At 39.3% G+C, this 19,032-nt stretch overlaps 1 long non-coding RNA gene across 1 annotated transcript; it reads left to right on the top strand.

Moving 5' to 3' along the window:
- The first annotated feature begins 298 nt into the window (after positions 1-298).
- Positions 299-10,106, top strand: LOC116408317. The gene is made up of 3 exons (XR_004220866.1): positions 299-383; positions 8,243-8,353; positions 9,939-10,106. It is a non-coding gene; the product is annotated as an uncharacterized LOC116408317 (long non-coding RNA).
- The last annotated feature ends 8,926 nt before the right edge of the window (positions 10,107-19,032 follow it).

Raw genomic sequence — 19,032 nt, 5'->3', positions numbered from 1 at the left:
GCTAAAAGCAGATTCAATAAACCCATATTATGTTTTAATAGTAGATGCTTTTTGTCTAAATACATTCTAAAAAATACTTAATACAATATTTGTTAAACGTATAACAGAGTAAACACATCAGGATTTCAACTTTACCAATGGCTCTGAAGCAAAATTGCATTCTTGCCTAGAAAACTAAAGTGTACATAATGCAATAATTTAGAAGGATGAAATTCTGATACTGTTATAGCCGGAGATGCTTCCTCTGAATCCCTGGCAGATATGCTAATTTTTGTCTTGTAATCTCGTTATTCAGTTACCACACACAGAGCATGCCATCCGAATCCTCTCATAATTGGATTTCTTGGGAGACGAAATGGATACAGCAATAGCATATCTTGCAGGTATGCTTAAGATCCTGTAGGAGGCATTAATCCCATAAGTTTATTTACTATGGCCTGTTTTAGGAACTATTTATATTCCTGATCGTATAACTAAGCAAATCCACCACATCTACAGAAGGCAACAATTCTGACAGCTATAATCCACTAATGAGCTAATTAGCCTGATGCTTGTTTACTATCCATTCTATTAATTGTTCTATCAGTGGTATCGCAAGGGGCCATACCACACATTTCTATGTGTCTCTGGGAGTTTGCTACTTGCATGACTATTTTCCAAACAGATGTACCGGTAGCATAAACCTTTTCTCCTTAGCCAGTAAATGGTTTAAATCAGTGATGTGTCCCTTAGCTCACCAGCAGTTTTACAGTTTGTGTTGATTTTTGTTCTTTAGAAACACATAGGTTATCCTGTGAGAGTCATGAGGTGACTGAAGATAATGAAATAACTAGTTCACAACAGATGAAGCCCTGTAACATTCCTGGTGACAGACAGACAAAGACAGACATATTTAAGGGCTGGACTAAAACAGCAAAATGCCATTTCCATTAAATTTCATTTAAGTTCATATTTTTCCATGAGGCAGGGTCAGGAGCTTTTTTTGTGCTTTGTGGTGCATGCCTGTGTGTTACACCAACTGGCATTGCATGGAAACCTGTCTTAGAAAATTAGTTCTCCTCATCAGAAGTGTGGGTTAAAAGAGGAGCGGGCTGGTGAGTGCCGCAGCTTGGGAGTGGGAGGAGCAGGTTGGTGAGGGCCGCAGCTGGGGAGCAGGAGAAGTGGGCCAGCGGGGGCCACAGCTGGGGAGCGGGCTGAGCAGGTCGGGTCTGCAGGGCCCAACAGGCCAACCCAGTCTGACCCTGGCCACTTGTTTTCTTCCACCTATATTCTTATTTCAATGTGACCTAAAACAATATCTAATTTTCAAACAAGTCCTAAAAATAGATGAAGACAAATGAAACTAAAATTATAAATAATCCAATAACATATCTGTGTGTGGCAAAAGTAAATGAATCATGTTCCAGTATTTGGAGTGACCCCCTGTGCAGCAATAACTGCAACTAAGCATTTGTGGTATCTGTTGATCAGTCCTGCGCATAAACTCAGAGGAATTTTAGTCCATTTCTCTATACAGAATAGCTTCAGCTCTTGGATGTTGGTGGGTTTCCTCACATGAACCGCTTGCTTTAGGTTTTTCCACAACATTTTAATTGGATTAAGGTCAGGACATTGACTTGGCCATTCCAGAACATTCACTCTTCTTTAACTATTCTTTGGTAGAACGAACTGTGTTTAGGATCGTTGTCTTGCTGCATGACCCACTGAGGCTCATTTATCAACAGTGGGCAAATTTGCCCATGGGCAGTAACCCATAGCAACCAATCAGTGATTACATTTTTCAGCCAGCTGCAGGTAAAACAGTGAATGTAACAGTTTGATTGGTTCTGGATCACAGAGACCTTATCCGCACACCCTAACACTCCAAAAGATTTTTGTCCGGTGCACACTGCTGAAGGGATCGGCGCCCTCCAAAAACACTGTAGCTACAAAAAAAGCGAATGGCACTCAGGACTACAAACAAGGGTATAACCCTTAAAAGTTTATTGCGGAGGTGCAACGTTTCGGGGCAATGTGACCCCTTTATGCTTGATAAAGGGGTCACATTGCCCCGAAACGTTGCACCTCCGCAATAAACTTTTAAGGGTTATACCCTTGTTTGTAGTCCTGAGTGCCATTCGCTTTTTTTGTAGCTACAGTTTGATTGGTTGCCATGGGTTACTGCCCATGGGCAAATTTGGCCACTGTTGATAAATGACCCACACTGTCTCTTGAGATTTAGTTCACGGACATATGTCTCTACATTTTCTGTTAGAATTCTAAGGTATAGTTCAGAATTCATTGTTCCATGAATGATGGCAAGTCGTACAGGCCCAGATGTAGCAAAACAGGCAAAAACCAGAACAGAACCACCACCAAGTTTCACAGATGGGATGCGGTTCTTACACTGGAATGCAGTGTTTTTCTTTCTTTAAATATAACGTTCCTCATTTACGCCAAAAAGTTCTATTTTGGCTTCATCCATCCACAAAACATTCTTCCACTATCCTTCTGGTTTGTCCACATGATCTTTAGCAAACTTGTAGACAGCCAGCAATATTTTTGGCAGTGAGCAATGGCTTTCTCCTTACTGCCCTGCCATACATACCATTGCTGTTCAGTGGTCTCCTGATGGTGGACTCATGAACATCAACATTAGCCAATGTGAGACAGGTCTACAGTTGCTTAGAAGTTACCTTGGGTTCTTTTGTAACCTCTCAGACTATTAGAAACCTTGCAGTCGGAGTTATCTTTGATGTTTGACCACTTCTGGGTAGGGTAACAAAATTCTTGAATTTCCTCCATTTGAACACAATCTGTCTGACTGTTGATTGGTGGAGTCCAAACTCTTTAGAGATAGTCTTGTAGCCTTTTCCAGCTTTATGGGCATCCACAACTCTTTTTTTGAGGTCCTCAGACACCTCCTCTTTTCGAGCCATCATACACATCCACAAATGTATGTATGCTCGGGTGCAGGCACATGTAGCCGATATACGCAGGAAAACGCGAGAGAATGCAAAGTCTCGCGTTTTCGTGCGTATATCGGCTACATGTGCCTGCACCCGAGCGTATCCCATTCATTCGGGTGCAGGCACAAGTAGCAGGCGTAGGGCTGAATTTTCGGCAAGCGTTTTTCCGCTTGCCGAAAAAATCAGCCCTACGCCTGGTGTGGCATCAGCCTTCAGGCTTTGCTGGATCTCATTTCTTTAATAAAACAGGGTCTCTCACTCACACCTGATTGTCATTCCACTGACTGAAAACACCAGACTCTGATTTCACCTTTAAATTATATGATAATCCTAAGGATTCACTTATTTTTGCCACACGTAGATATGTTATTGGATCAATCAATATCTAAATAAGCCCTGAGCAGTATCAACCAATTCTAGTAATATAACTACTGATGCATGGGTCACTCAAGAGGAAATTCAAAAAAAGAGACTTGAATATATAAAGGTAAACCAAGGTCCAGGACTGGATGGTATTCATCTCTGGGTACTAAACAAGCTTAGCTTTGTAATTGCCAAATCTCTTTACTTAATTTGTCAGGATACATTGAAGTCTGCCATGGTGCTAAGAGACTGGCAAATTGCTAATGTGATGTCGCTATTCAAAAAGGAATGCCATTCTCAGCCTAAAAACTATAGGCCTGTTAGTCTGACATCAGTGGTAGAAAAGTTTTGGTAGGGCTAATAAGGGATATGATACTTGAAATCATTGTAAATCACAATACTGTGAGTTTGTGCCAGCATGATTTTATGTGTAACAGATCTTGCCAGGCTAATATAATTGCTTTTTATAAGGAGGTGAGCAGGAACCTTCAACCTTGAGTGCAATAATGCTCTCTACACTAGCGATGAGGCCCCCTCTGGACCCACTCTGACTCTAAAGTTGTAAGCTCGGAACAGGAGAGAGGGGGCGACTGCAGCACCAGGATCAGCACTGTAATTGGGCCAGTGTTATTAATGGAGTACCACTATTGTCTGTCTTGGTCCTTTGCTTTTTAATTTGTTTATTAATGACCTGGAGGTGGGCATAGACAGTACTGTTTCTATTTTTGTCGATGATACTAAATTGTGCAAAACTATTGGTTCTATGCAGGATGTTGTCACTTTGCAGAGTGATTTGAAAAAACTGGAAAACCGACCAGCAAAATGGGAAATTAAGTTCAATGTTGAAAAGCGCAAAGTTATGCTCTTTGGTAGAAATAATACAAATTCGAGTTATAAACAAAATAGTTTTTGTAGATAACAAGTTATCTAATTCCAGGCAGTGTTATTCTGTGGCTACTAAAGCAAATAAAGTGCTATCTTGTATGCGCACTGACTCAAGGGATGAAAACATAATTATGCCTCTTTATAGGTCTCTGGTGAGGCCTCACCTTGAGTATGCAGTGCGGTTTTGGGCTCCAGTCCTTAAGAAGGATATTAATGAGCTGGAGAGAGTGCAAAGATGTACAACGTTGGGATTATTTTTTCTCGTTTGCGAGGGGATGTGATTACACTATACAAGTTCATTAAAAAAAATTATTGGCAGATAGGGAATGTTCTTTTTTCCCATAAAAACGGATCCTGCTTGAGCATGTGAAGTTGAAGCTGATTTCCTGATAGCCCCAACTGCGCATGCTCAAGCAGGGTCCATGTCGGTGGTAAGACTCAAAGCTTCTACGATTGAACAGAAGATGGCGCTCAGTTACACTGCTGCGCTGCTCTGCATTTTTAGGTTGGGGTTTGGAACAGGGGCAGTTTTATAAGTTGCAGAGTATGTGATAAGGGAGAGGTGAGGGGGGTTGAGGCAGGCCAGTTAAAGGAAAAGTAACGCTAAAATTTTTTAACTAAAATATCTATTCTACCCTCCCCCAATAATTGCCCTATCCTAAAAACTATTTGTTATTTATAATGCTTTAGAAGAAAATACCTGTAAAAAACTTGGCTTCCGGTCATTTCAACAAAGGCGATATGGCGACGCAGGGAAAGTTTCAGGGGATATGGCCATGCAGGAGAAAGTATCGGGTGAAGTTTAACTATGCGGCGATCGACTGATCGAGTCTAGCCTTCCTTCTGTATAGGAAGGAGTCAGGCTAGACTCGATCAATATATACAAGGCTATTGTGATACTGAAATCTTGGTCTTTTTTCAACCTAACCTAACAATGTAACAATGAGTTTATACCTAAGCCAAAATGCAGCTGTCTTCTTCAAGAGTGGCCCAGTTGACAGCCAATGTCTGCCCAGTGTTTTTTACTATAAGTTACTGCGCTGAGACAAAGTTCAGAATTATCATTCTAATAATATTTGCATTTAAATAAGGCTTCTAACAGTACATATTGCTATATTTAACATGGCTTTTAGCCAAGGAGTGCTAAAAGCCTTGTTAAATTTGCTTTTGACCTTTTCCAAGCATGTAATGTGGCACAGATATTTAGTATGTGTGAAACTTGTTGTGCAGGAATACTCCTGGCATGCTCCTAATGCAGAAGTAGACCCCATTCCCATTAGTATTAAAGGTTTGGATAACTTACATTATGCAACATATATATAGAAAACAGCTTACAAATGTATTGTGTTTATCAGGTGGGATATGGAGCATGTTAGGGGCCAATGCCTGTTATTATGATTGTGTGGAAAGTCAAATTACATAAAGGTTTCATCAATGTAGGTTAAGGGCCATGGCCTACGGGAAGATTAGTCCACAGGGAGATTATTTTTAACCCCACGTTAGCTGGCACACGGAAAGAAGCATTGTCAGTTTGTGTACGCTGGCTGGACACTCTTAGTCAATATCTATTTTGCCATGGATATCAGTTCATTGATTTGGACTAAACTTCAGGCAACTTCAGAAAACAAAGCAGCATATATGCCTTCCTACTGCCGATTCGCTTTATTGCCAGTGGGAAGACATTTTGGTGATATTAGTTGCCTGCAGTAGTGGAGGTTTAACCACAGGTCACTAATCTTCCTGTGGGCCATGGCCCAAAGGGTAGCCATATGCTGGCTGTTCCTGTACAGTATCTGACCAGTTGGCCTGTGGACTGAATGGACCGATAATGAATGAGGAGCCATACCCGTTGTTTCTATTGTTCTGATCCTTCAGGTTATCAGCGGCAGCTCCTCTTCACTTCCTCTTTTCAAACCTGCTAAATCAATAAACTTATATCTATAGCACCTAAATATTGGATAAGACTGTCCAGCCAGCATACACATACTGAAAGTGCTCTGTGCCAGCTAATGTGGATTTTTCTACTTTACTCACATAATCTAAATGATAAAGTGATTTATTGCTATCTTTAATAATTAATTATTTAAACTGATTGCTCATTTGTAACAAAATCACATGTATATAAAGGTGTTAAGGTGGCCATACATGGGCCGATTGTAACCGCCGATATTGGTCCCTTAGACCGATTCGGCAGCTTATCGGCCCGTGTAGGGGCAGCAACGAGGGGCATGCCCGACCGATATCTGGCCTGAAATCAGCCAGATATCGATTGGGCAGGTTAAAATTTTAGTTGGATCGGGGACTGCATCGGCTCGGTGATGCGGTCCCTGAACCGACTGTGCCCATTAGCACCTCAGGGGCCAAATGATCGAATTAACCTACATTTGCCCAATATCACCCACCCATAGGTAGGGATATCGGGAGAGATCCGCTAGCTTGGTGACCTCACCAAGAAAGCGGAACTTAAAGTGTATGGTCACCTTTAATGCTGATGGCCATATCGCACACATTCTTGTGAGTCATTTTTTCCGGAATTTTTTTTTTCTCCAAGGGCTTACCTGTTTATCAACACATTGGGGCTGATTTACTAATCCACAAATCCGAATTCGGATTGGAAACGAACATTTTGCAACTTTTTCGTATTTTTTGCGATTTTTTCATCGCCATTACGACTTTTTCGTAAATTGTTGCGACTTTTTCATAGCCGTAAGGACTTGCGCGAATTGTCGCGACTTTTTCGTAGCCGTTACGATTTGCTCGTATGTTGTCGTGACTTTTTCGTATTGAGTGCTCGTAAACGGCGGGCAAAACTTTCAGACTTTGCATGATTTTGGAAGCCTCCCATAGGACTCAATGGCACCCTGCAGTTCCAACCCGGCCCAAGAAAAGTCACGATACTGAAGCTTGAATGAATCCGAAACTTTCGTACTCGGCGCGATGGCTACGAAAAAGTCGCGACAATTTGCGCAAGTCGTAACGCTACGAAAAAGTTGCGACAATTTACGAAAAAGTCGTAACGGCTATGAAAAAGTCGCAACAATTTACGAAAAATCGCAAAATACCGATCATTACGAAAAAAATGCATTCAGACGCTTTTCGGAAGTTCGTGCATTAGTAAATGTGCCCCATTGTGTTACCAGAACAATTAGAATGTAGCAGTTTAAACTAGCAACAGAAATCTTTTGGACTCATTATAGCAGCAAAATCTTAAGCTATGAGAGCTATATATATATATACACACACAGAGTCTGCACTCTGATATAAAAGAAATACTTTTCACAAAGGGAGTGCTGGTCCAGTCATTTTTTAGTATGTATATTGTGCATGTGCATGTATAAAGGGGCAAAAATTTCAGAAACAAAGGTGAGCCTTAAAAATGCAATATACATCAAATATATAGCTCTTAATCCCCTAAATTCCTTTAAATAACTACATTAGAATTGAGGGTATTTTACACTGTCCTCCGAACTACCAGGCTCACACATGAAACACTAGGTGGTGCTCACCTGCTGACTTGGCAGCCCCTGAGGAATTTGGCAATGGTATGAGGATAGACTTGATTTATTTTGATTAATCCATCCCAGGCAGGCATTACCGGCTGAAGTGGCTCCATCTGGAGAATACCAGTTATCCCCACATATCACAGTAGGCTGACTAGGCTGTCAAAATACTCCAACTTTAAATAATTTATATCTCAGACTTTTGAAATTTCAGAATAACTTACCTTGTTTTTGCATTTTGTATTCTGAACATATTAAATAGTAGTATAGTTTGGACTAAAGTTTTATTTAGTAAAATATATAAAATGTTATTTCTAAATTATTTCAATTAATGTTTTACATGGTTTGGATGCTGGTTGTTAAATTATGTTAATGGGAAGTAGCTGACTTTATATAAGTGTCCATATCCTTTTAAATGCATGGATTTTACATTAAAACAAATTCGCAAAAACTCCATTGTATGTTCCAGCCCTGCATAAACACAGCTCCTCTGTGCCTTTTGTTACTTCAACAAGAATCTTTTTCTTCCTGGGGCAAATAATGCAGATCCAACCATCACCATCAACAAGAAGGTCTGTGACAGTGATCCCCAACCAGTTGCTTGTGAGCAACATGTTGCTCACCACCTCCTTTGATGTTGTTTCCAGAGGCCTCAAAGTAAGTGACCATTTTTACATTTCTGCCTTGGAGGCAAGTTTTGGAAGCACAGAGATACAGCTTTACTCCAAGCAGAGCCTCCTACAACACTTTTTACATCTGAGTGTGGCTCACGAGTAAAAAGGTTGGGGATCCCTCTTCTATGAGAAGGTCTACACTATAGCTGGCTTCTGCCACTAGGAATTGTATTTATGTTGGTCTGCTGTAGGCAGGCACTTGGAACTCATTCATTTTTCATTGTAGAATTAATACAATTGAGAACTGGGGGTATTTACATGCAGTGATATGCCAAAGGGCAAATGAGGTGAACTAGCAGCAGGCAGGTTGAAATAACTATTTATCTGTAGTCATTGCACAACAAGCTACTGCATCTAGGAGGTCTTTACATTTTTTGTAAAACAATTACAAACTCAGTAGGATTATTGGAGCTACCTGAACCTTATTTTCATCTTTTCATCCTAGGGTTAATTTTATATAAATTGGCACTAACATTTTTAAACCTTCATAATAAGGAAACTTACATTTTCGCCGGTGGGATGGCAACGGGAGATTAGTCGCCCGCGAACAGGGAGATTTGTCGCGGGCGACTAATCTCCCCGTGTGCCAGAGCCCTTAAGGATTCAAGCCAACTTTACAATGTAAAGGCTTACAATTGCATTGAGCATACAAAAAAGAGAGGGGGGTTGATCAATGCACATTCCCTGCTCACCTGTTTCATAAGTAAATAAATATCTATGCCAGCACATTTATTTTAAAAACAGGGGTTTAAGTTACAAAATTATTATCATAAGATGGGTAAGCCACCACACCACGTCAAGGTAAACCCCAGGTAGACCTGGGGGCTGGTTTGATTAGTCCCCCCCCCATGCCTTTAGATTTTATAGAGAGAGATTGCCAAGACCACAGCATTGGTTTTACAGGCTTAATCCTCCCCCACTTGCGGCTTGTAAAGCATTGGCAAGATCCATGCCACAGAAGTTGTTACAAGTGCAAGCTAGATCATGAATTTAACTGAAAACACAGTTAAGTTCTTGGAATTCATGCCAACAAGTATGACTGGTAAAATGGATTTGATTGTTGAATGTTAAATCTGCTTTCTTCGATTTGCATCTTATTGTCTGTGTGTTATGCATGTTACTGTGATTAAATAGCTACCTTGACAAAACACTGAGCTTAGATGAATGAATACACATTAAACTTTGAATATGTTTTTTGCAAAAGTAGAATATATTAAGGGTCATTAACAATCACATATGCAGTGTGCAAAGTTCAACCATGTTTTTACCCAGAATTCCCCATAATTTCATTTGAAAATTGCACATGGCACAAAAAAATTGGAGTTGGAATTGCGGCATTTTGGGCACTGTGTCAAATGACATGTGGCTGCAGTGGGAACCCTGGGTCACTTGGCCCACTGTGCATGGTTCATCTGAACAGACTAGCAGGTGCATTGGCGCTTGCTTCCAAAAAAAACAAGTGCAAGGAACAGCTTTGCAGTCTTAACTAAGCACTGTTGTCTTCAATGTTAGGCTGATTGCTTATTTTGTTGCTAAAGTACTTTTATTTCTGTTTGGGCTGAGTACAGACCCCTTAAAATAAGGGACTGCTGCCCATGCCAGGGGAACAGTCGCAGTAAACTCAGCTTCCTGAAGAACATTATTATATCAGAACAGGCTAAATGTCAAATCAGAAGCAGAAGCCTCATTTGAAACAGGAACTACACAGCCTGGCAGCACATTGTAAATAAAATACTTTGCAGTAACATTTTAGTCTTGTATTTTATTGATCTCCCTCTTCCTATTTCATATATTGATAGGTAAGTCCCATCTGTTTTACTGACAAGTAGGCTGAAAACTAATGGAAAATGCTCATTAATTAATTTAGTAATCTTATATGAGCTGCAGACTGTGGCTGTGCTAGTCTTCCATTCTCTATCATTTTTTATATTTTTCATTCAACATGGACAGCTGACAGTAGAAAAATGTCCAATTCATAATCAGGGGCAGTTCTTCAGTCCAGCACCAGGGGGTGGACATATAGCCATATGGTTTGCACTAAATTGACATTATTGATGGGCTCCCTATATTTTCAGAAATTTCATCTGAGCACAGACAGATGAGTTTACCGGCAGCACAGAAAGTCCAACAGTAACTCACAACTCTGTACTGACACCAGACAACATGGATACACCAGAAACTTCAGAACACACATTGGGTTAAGCGGATGGAGAAAAATCCAAATCTTCTTTAAAATTCCCCAAGCTTTATTCAACCATCTTAAAATCCTACAAGTGCATAGCCTAGCAGTGAGAGAGCAGGCTTAAGACATTTCATGTATATAAATAAACTCATGTGTGTGTTGAAATCTGTCACAGTATCTCTCAAGGGTACAGCATAAATAATACAGGAAAGAAACTCAGGGAATACATGTATATATTTGCTTGTGGGATTGTTTTCAGGAATGTGGCTACAGTGTTGCAGCTATTAAGGACTGTTACAATAGGGCTGTTATGGTAAATCATAGTGATTTCATTGCTTCGAAATGTACTGTACCCAGTGGCAAATATGGATGGAGAACGCACTTAAAGCTGTATATTTAACTATGTGGTTATAGTACTCCCACATATCCCTGTGATACCAATGTAGTGAAAATAGTTATAAGGAAATATTGGGGTTTCTTACAATAGAACCCAGTTTTACAGTTTCATTTGATTACACAACCTTGTCTTCACTTTTATAAAGGTAGGAGCAATGGCTTATGGGGCTCTGCTAGACCTAGTACTTGGCTTGATGTGAAAGGCACTAATGGGGTGGACGTGCCTGGTGCAAAGCACGCAGATTTATGTGTCCATCAAAAGTTTTTGTGGCAAAAAATATTCAACAGAGCCACTCCCAGCTCTGAGTCTGTGCATTTTTACAACATAACATTTGGGCCACAAAAAACAGCAATACAAATCTGTGTATGGTTACCATGAAATAATATTTTGAAATATTGCTTGCATTATGGTTTGAAGTCTAGTAATGTGTATAAATGTGTATATTATTTTGGAGCTTTTTGGGGAAATATATTGAGATTAAAATGTGTAGCTGTGATGTTGAGTGGGTGTACAGTAATGGAGGAGTAGCCAAGTAATGGGTGTTGTATATAAAAATTTTGGTAATATTTCATTATGCCTAGGGCTCCTCAAGGCTTCAATAAGGAATGGGAATGTAATTGTTTTATTGACTGAATTTGTATTTACTGTGTTGTAATCCTACATTTTTATTGCTATTTAACCTCTGCATTTTAACTGGGCTGTGAGTTTTGCTTCTATGCTGCCCAGGCCTCTGCCTGTTCTTAGGAATTCTGACACCTTTCTGATTCACTTTCTACCTACTCACTATTAACTGTCTTCCTTAGTTGACAGCTCTGCTTCTTGTTCTCTCCAGTAAAGAAACCTAAAGTCCTGCAGCTAACTCCAAGGTTTATGGTTTAGCAACTGAGCACAAAGAGAAAGGGCATCTCCCACTCATCAGGAGAGCAAGAGTAGGCCCCAGACCCTTCGGAATGACAACAGATAGACAAGAATATAAATCTAAGATATAAAACACGTTAAAAGAACCCCATCATCCACCTAAACTTTTAGCCTTGTTTTGTTGCTTAAGAATATATAACAGTTGTTTTTAAAGCTGTTAGCACCCAAAACATCAAAGGGCTCCATACACATTTTTAGAAACATGTTAAGCAACATTTTGTTTGCTTTAGAAACGTTGAGAGTTGAGTTGAGGATTAACTGTAGGTGTTTTTCCTGCTCTGTTTTTTAATAGCCCAGACAACAGAGGAAAATTGCCCTCTGTTGACCCCTATGAGAATTGCCTGAAACCACTAGCACCAGCTATTGTCAACACAGTGCTGCAAGTTTTCAGTTGAAAACAGGGCTAGATTTTAAGCTAGTGTGCCCTAGGCCACATGCACCCCGCACCTGTCTCCTTCCCCTGCCTGTGTCTACCTTGCAGAGGTGCAGCATTTTGTGTTCCTAAAATGGAGTGCAAAAAACAGTGCCTTGTTCTAAATCCAACTCTATGTTCAGTAGCACTGAATTTATGGCACTTTATACTTGTAGTAATAACTGGACTTGCTGTGTTTTTCTTGTAGATGTTTTGCCAGTCATTCAACTCGCTTTCTCAATTCAGCATGACACAAAATGTACAAAGATCTTCCTGGAATAAAATACCCTAGGATGTTGCTCCAATCAGCATAATCTGTTTAACATAACCAGCATGAAGTCAGGGATCTCATGAAGGTGAGGTGTTGATTGTATTAGCATGATTGGAGCTATGAGGTGCTATTAAACCATCCAGAGAGAGATGCACATTGTGGCAGACAATAGATGATGCAACCCGCCCCCTGCTTCTATTCAAGCTTGGTTTTTTCCATTTTCACATATATGGCTTCTTTGACGCATCTTTTGAATCAGTCCTCCTCCTAGTCCAGAATGCAAACCTGAAAATTTTCAAAGGTGTGTTCTTTTTCCTTTAGATGTAGGTACACAGCCTGACCAGAGGAGCTGGCTCTTCTGTGGTGCGCCTTACGCAGGTGTAACTGTTGTTTGGTTTCTCTCACATACAAGTTAGAGCACTCCTTACTATACTGCACAGCGTACATGATGTTATTTTTCTTATGCTTTGGGATTGGGTCTTTTGGAACAGAGGGAAATATTTACGAGTATAAGGTAGCATTACATGTAATGCAGGGGCAGATAGCAACCCCCTATGCAGTGTGACCTCAGGAAACTCCAGTGTTTATATAATGGAGAATATAAAGGTGCACAAGAGATTATAATATATTTTAATGATGTGGGGAATATGTCAAAAACAGCTAAATTACAAAAAAAATCTTCCTCATTCATACTAAATATTTGGGAATAGTATGTAGACTCTACATTGTAGAGAAATGAATCACACACAAGATGAGGATGTGTAGCACTTTCCATTACATATCACATGGCAAAACAGTATAAAGGTGAAATCCAATCATCAGTTTTGAGATCACACATTGGCACCTACAGCACAGCCCAGGTGTTTTTACCTAGCCTGCTTGATATTAAAAACTCAGAGTAACTTCATCCAACAATTATTATTAACACGTATTTTAAAGTAGTTAATCCATGTTTTTACAGTTACATTTCTCATGAACAGCCCTCATTATACCCATCAATGCTTCCTGTACTACACCATGAGATCCAAGCCCAGTATTTTCATATCTTTTCCAAATTATTCTCCTAACAATCAGTTTCTTCAAGCTGTATTTCACCCCTCCTCCTGCCTCAGTTAAGCTCCTGCTCCCTGCTCTTATATATGGCTCACTTGATCCAAGCAGGACACCACATTTTGGGAAGAAAAACCCGACATTGTTCATTGCTACAGTTGATGTATAGGGTTCACATGAAGTGTTGGACCTGCTTCTCTCCAATTGCCTGCAAAACGCAAGTTGAGAAAAGTGGAGACAAGGCTTCATTTTGCCCATATTGAGGAAAAAGTGCTCTAGTGATGAAATACATTAAAAAGGACATTTTTAAAGGAGAAGAAAAGGATAAATCACCCATGGTTGCCAAATGTTAGGCACCCCCAGTGATTAAAATCACTATCTGGTACCCCAGGCTGGTGCTTCTGTTAGCAGAAAACTGCTAATTGCCTGGGGCAATTCTAAGCACCACAGATAGATCTTCTTCCTGTTTCTTACATGAGAAGTGGAGTGAAAAGACAAACTTTGAGCAAAAAGACGCCTTCTTCTCTGACAAATATAGTATATTAGAAGTCACAAAGAAGTCCTGTGACCCTACAAAACCACACCATTCTTGTACACTATTTATATACCTGCAAATTCATAAATCACTAATATCCTTTATGATTATAGTGTTGGAAGTACATTTGTCTCTTTTATAAGCAGAGGAATTGCTAGAATATGTAGCTTTTTGGCTTTTGATCGAATTTGAATCATATTTAGTCAAAGCTTTTGGGAAGGAATTTTTTTTTGGTCTAATAAAAATTTTGTAAAACAATTATTGTCACTGCTATGAAAGCAGCAGGTAGACCTAACATTTTGAGGGGCTTTTCCATTCCAGGCATCTGGAATGGAATACCTTATCTATTTATGGCCCATTGATGCATTTGCCTGATTGATCTGGTCTGCTTAGTCTCCTGTGACATTTTATGATCTTTTTCACAGCCCTTGCTGGGAAAAGATACCTTGCAATACCATAAATCTGTATGGCTTGCTAGAATGACACTGTACCCTGATGGGAAAATCTATCCACCAAAATGATTAATTTGCCTTTTTTGCTATGTAGCACATGTTGCATATCACACAATTAGAATGAACATCATTTAATGGGGTGATTTATTATGTTTTCCATAACGGTTCTGTTGCTACACTAATGTTTCAAACAAGGACATTTGCCAACCTGAAAACAAAAAAGTGGGATACCTATTGCCTTGCAATACATCCAACGTAAAGCAACTGTCAACTGCATTATGTGACAGTAATAGTTTATTATTAATAGGTTGTGTCTTCTCAAAAACCTTCCAGTGTCTTTATTGATCTCATCTTAAAAGAGTAAGCATGAAAGGCTGTAGGTGTCCTCGAAAGGAAGCATGTATATACAGAGGGTGGTACTGGGGGATACAGGGCCACTGGAACTACCGCCCCAGGGGCCCCGCACCCCCGGCGTCCTCCCCTAAATGCGCATATGTGAAACGCGTCAGGGGAGGACTTCAATGGCCAGGGGTAGTGGCAACAGGGTCAGGTCTGGGCTGCTGGGGTCCACCAGGTATTTTCCCCATGTCCCATCAGCCCAATCCAACCCTGTGTATACAGTATTTGTTACTGCAAATAATAACCTCTAACCAGGAATTTTTAAAGCATGTTTGGCACACTTACATTTCTTTATTAAAAACATGATTTGAAATAACTTATAAAACCATAAGGCTGAGGCCAAGCAGGAGACTTATATGTGGTGCCACATGAAAGTCTTTAGAAGTGCCCTGTAGCTTTTTCCTGTGCTTCAGCCGCAAGGCAAGTGTCAGCTGAGAGTCTCGTAAATTAAGGCAGTGTTTCCCTAGCAACAGGCACGGGCCTGTGGCCAGCTATAGACATCAAACATCCCAGTGATGACTTCCCCATCATACTGGGAGGTGTCATCAGAGCAATGCAATTTGTAGAGTTTCCAGTACCAAGAAATCCTTGAAAGATATATGGCAACTATTAGTCCATGCATGCACAGAGAATTAACATTTTGATGAAAGGTTATGATGGAATTGCTTTCCCTGAAAGTCTTGCACTTATCCTTGATACATAAGTGATGCCATAACTGTAACAAATTATAATCATATCTCCTTGACACCAAAGAAAGATGCCAAATGAAGTAACTTGCTGCAAATTACCTCTCTGCGTTAAGCCCACGTTGTTCCAGGCCTACATATTGCAAAGGTATATCATTTAAGGCTTTATTCATATGTGTATATGCAAAAATGGCCAGGCACTTTGTCATTTCTGGGAGTTCAGCTTCTTGTTTAACAAAATAGAGAACAATATTTAAGGTAATACGTATTTTAGCCATTCTATATTGCACTCATATTTTGAAATGCAACAGGTTTTGACTACCATTCTGTCTGTCTAGTTGTGTCTAGTTGTGCTGTTTGTAGCTGCTGTAGAGGCATTCACACCTCTACAGGTTTGTATTTCAAACATGATGGATTAATTATGATGAATACAGTGAAAACTGTTTTATATCACTGTGTCAGGCAACTATATTCAGTGGCCACTTAGAGGTAGACAATGTCCATGTCCATCAATTTGAAACATTTGGTCTACATGAAACCTGCTTAACTTCTAGTTCATCGAAAGGAAGGTTTAAAACCCCATCTGAAGCCTTATTACGTGTCATAAGAGCCTATGGTGGAAATTAGAAAGGGGTTAAGAAAATTTTTCTTCACATGGGCTCATTGGTTTATTCTCTGTTACTTCAGCAGGACAGTCCAGCCCTGCCAATATAAGGGAGTAGACATTTGTATCAGTATGAAATAGAGTAAAATTAGTCTTGGGGGTGAACAAATTTAGCTATATGTTGGCCCACTTTTAATGAATGTATTACTTCACAATCTATCACCTCAAGTTTCCACTATCATGAAAAATGAATCATTATATTACAGAAACAAATAGTGTGGCATTAAAATGAAGCACATCCATTTCTCAAATTTTAATTTTAAAATTCTAAATGATGGGAGGTGATCTAATGTAATTCTTTATGGACAATGCTGGTCTGCTGTAATCTACTGTTTACAAGCTCAAGATCTACAATCTACCTTTTGGTATTAAATGATGATGACAATGATGATGATGATTGCCAGCATGAAATCCACAGACAAAATAGGAAAGACAAATTAATTCCAAATCAATATTTTTAATATGACACTACAGTGAATTATTTAGCAGGTTTACTTAAATACAGCTGAGATTTAATACATATCTCTTTTGTGTATGTGTCTCTAGCAAGCACGTAGAAGTAACAATTGCAATAATCATAAGCAGGGAGCAAAAAACTGGGAGTGGATAAAATGTGGAACTGCTTTGCTCATGAAAGATTTGTAAAAATCTAGGTCAGGGATGGTAAACTTTAATTTTCTTAGGTCAGGTCAGGCCAGGGTTCAATAATAAACCATGGGCACATAAAACCCATTTATAATAGTGAAGTTATTTATCTTCTTTATTGATCCAATGAGCTGTCCCATTTAGCCTTGCAGCTTTGCTTCAGGGGTGGACACAGACTGTGCACTATATTTTTGTGTGCTTTTTCTCTGCATTTATATTTACAGAGTCTGGAAAACAATTCTGACAAGAAAGAGATACTGTGGTTAGTGCCCTTTGTTCACAGAGTATGTCACATTTCTCTGTGTACAAACTTTAATCTGATGAATTGAAACAAATGAAATGTAGGATTTTTCTTTTAAATTACAGAGTAAAATAGGATTAGGCCATAAAATGATAGCAATTAATAATTAGTATCTCAGGGGAATATCAAGGAGAAGAGGTTGCATAGCACAGTATTGCCCTAAATAAGTGGGACAGCTTGGGAATGCATTATGTGATAAATATAACATATAGGACATGTTCTTCCCTTAACCATTTATCTACATGCCATTACTTTTTCTCAGACTTCTTCACCTTGCTTTAATAATACACCAATCACCCTGTGCATGTACCTTCATAAATGGATTCTTTTTACAAATGAATGGCCCAAGAAGACTCTGAGATTTTGGAAAGATTTTGTAAGAACTGTATTCCACATTGTGGCTTAACAGGCAGTGATAAACATTATCCCATGCATACACAACAACCATTGGTATGGGGATGGCCAGGGGCCAAAATTGTGTTATTAATTTATGGGGAAACTATACCCCTAAACACTGCAGTTCTCTATAAAACTAAATCACATAAACCAAACCGTATGAAAAGGACTGTTCATTTAAATAAAGCTTTTTCTGAAAAATATACTTTTGTAATAGTATGTGCCAATTGGATGAATCCCAGTAGAAAAACTGCTATTTTAATTTCTAAGCTCCACCCTGTGGAGGGCTTGTATGAGCCCCTGTCCTCACACACAAACCTAGGGCATGCATACATGCATGCAAGTTACATCAGCCAATGAATGGGCATGTCTGTTTATTTTTCCCCCATTCTTCTTTTTTGTTAAAGTTAGAGCTGCATTATTTCTTGTCAAGTGATCTCTGAGGGAGCACACAGACCATCATAAAATGGTGGCTCAAAGTAAAACATGTAAAAGGGCAATATTTTACTATTAGGTATGTGCTTTTTTTAAAAGGTCACCAATTATAACATAAAGTATCTTTTGGTTATGTATTCATTTAAGAGAGAATAGTTTCCTTTAACTATAAGTTCCCTTAACTATTTAACTGTTTGGCTTATCTAGTGTTAAATGCCACAATAATACTTTAAATATTAATAATTACTTGGTATGATTCAGTTGCGTCAGGAGACAGGTAGAAGGTATAGTGCAAGATGGCAACAGTAATGCTGCACTTTGTTGTCTACCAACCATAATTAGACAGTTGTGTCTCTGAGCAGTGCTGCTTTATATAAAAAAGAGATGGCCCTGCACAGTCTGTTTTGCCCTGCCACCACTAATGTGATTCACTTTTTCTCAGATCTGTCCTTAGGGGTTGCAACCTAGGCACATCTCAGAGCTGCTCCGTTGGATCTGTCAGAATTATCCCTCCAAATACTGACCCAAACCTGCACTGCTTTATGAATATATTAATTATTGAAGATGCCTGTAACCATTTAATTTTTATGTATATTGGTTTGCTCTCATGTAAGGGGGGTTGGGAGCATGCTTACTTTGGGGTATGTAGATTTTTGTGATATGCTTCTCAAGTCCAACAGAGCTGATGTTATTCCTGAGCAATACAGGTATGGGACCCCTTATCCGGAAACCTGTTATCCAGAAAGCTCCGAATTATGGAAAGCCCATCTCCCATAGACTCCACTTTAATCAAATAATTCAGAATTTTAAAACTGATTTCCTTTTTCTCTGTAATAATAAAACAGTACCTTGTAATTGATCCCAACTAAGATATAAATAATCCTTATCGTATGCAAAACAGTTTGATTAATGTTTTATT

Source organism: Xenopus tropicalis, chromosome 1 (genome assembly GCF_000004195.4).
Source record: "Xenopus tropicalis strain Nigerian chromosome 1, UCB_Xtro_10.0, whole genome shotgun sequence".
In the NCBI taxonomy this organism is placed as follows: domain Eukaryota; kingdom Metazoa; phylum Chordata; class Amphibia; order Anura; family Pipidae; genus Xenopus; species Xenopus tropicalis.
The sequence above is the reverse complement of the archived record's forward strand: the minus strand, read 5'-3'. Positions and strand labels throughout refer to the sequence as shown.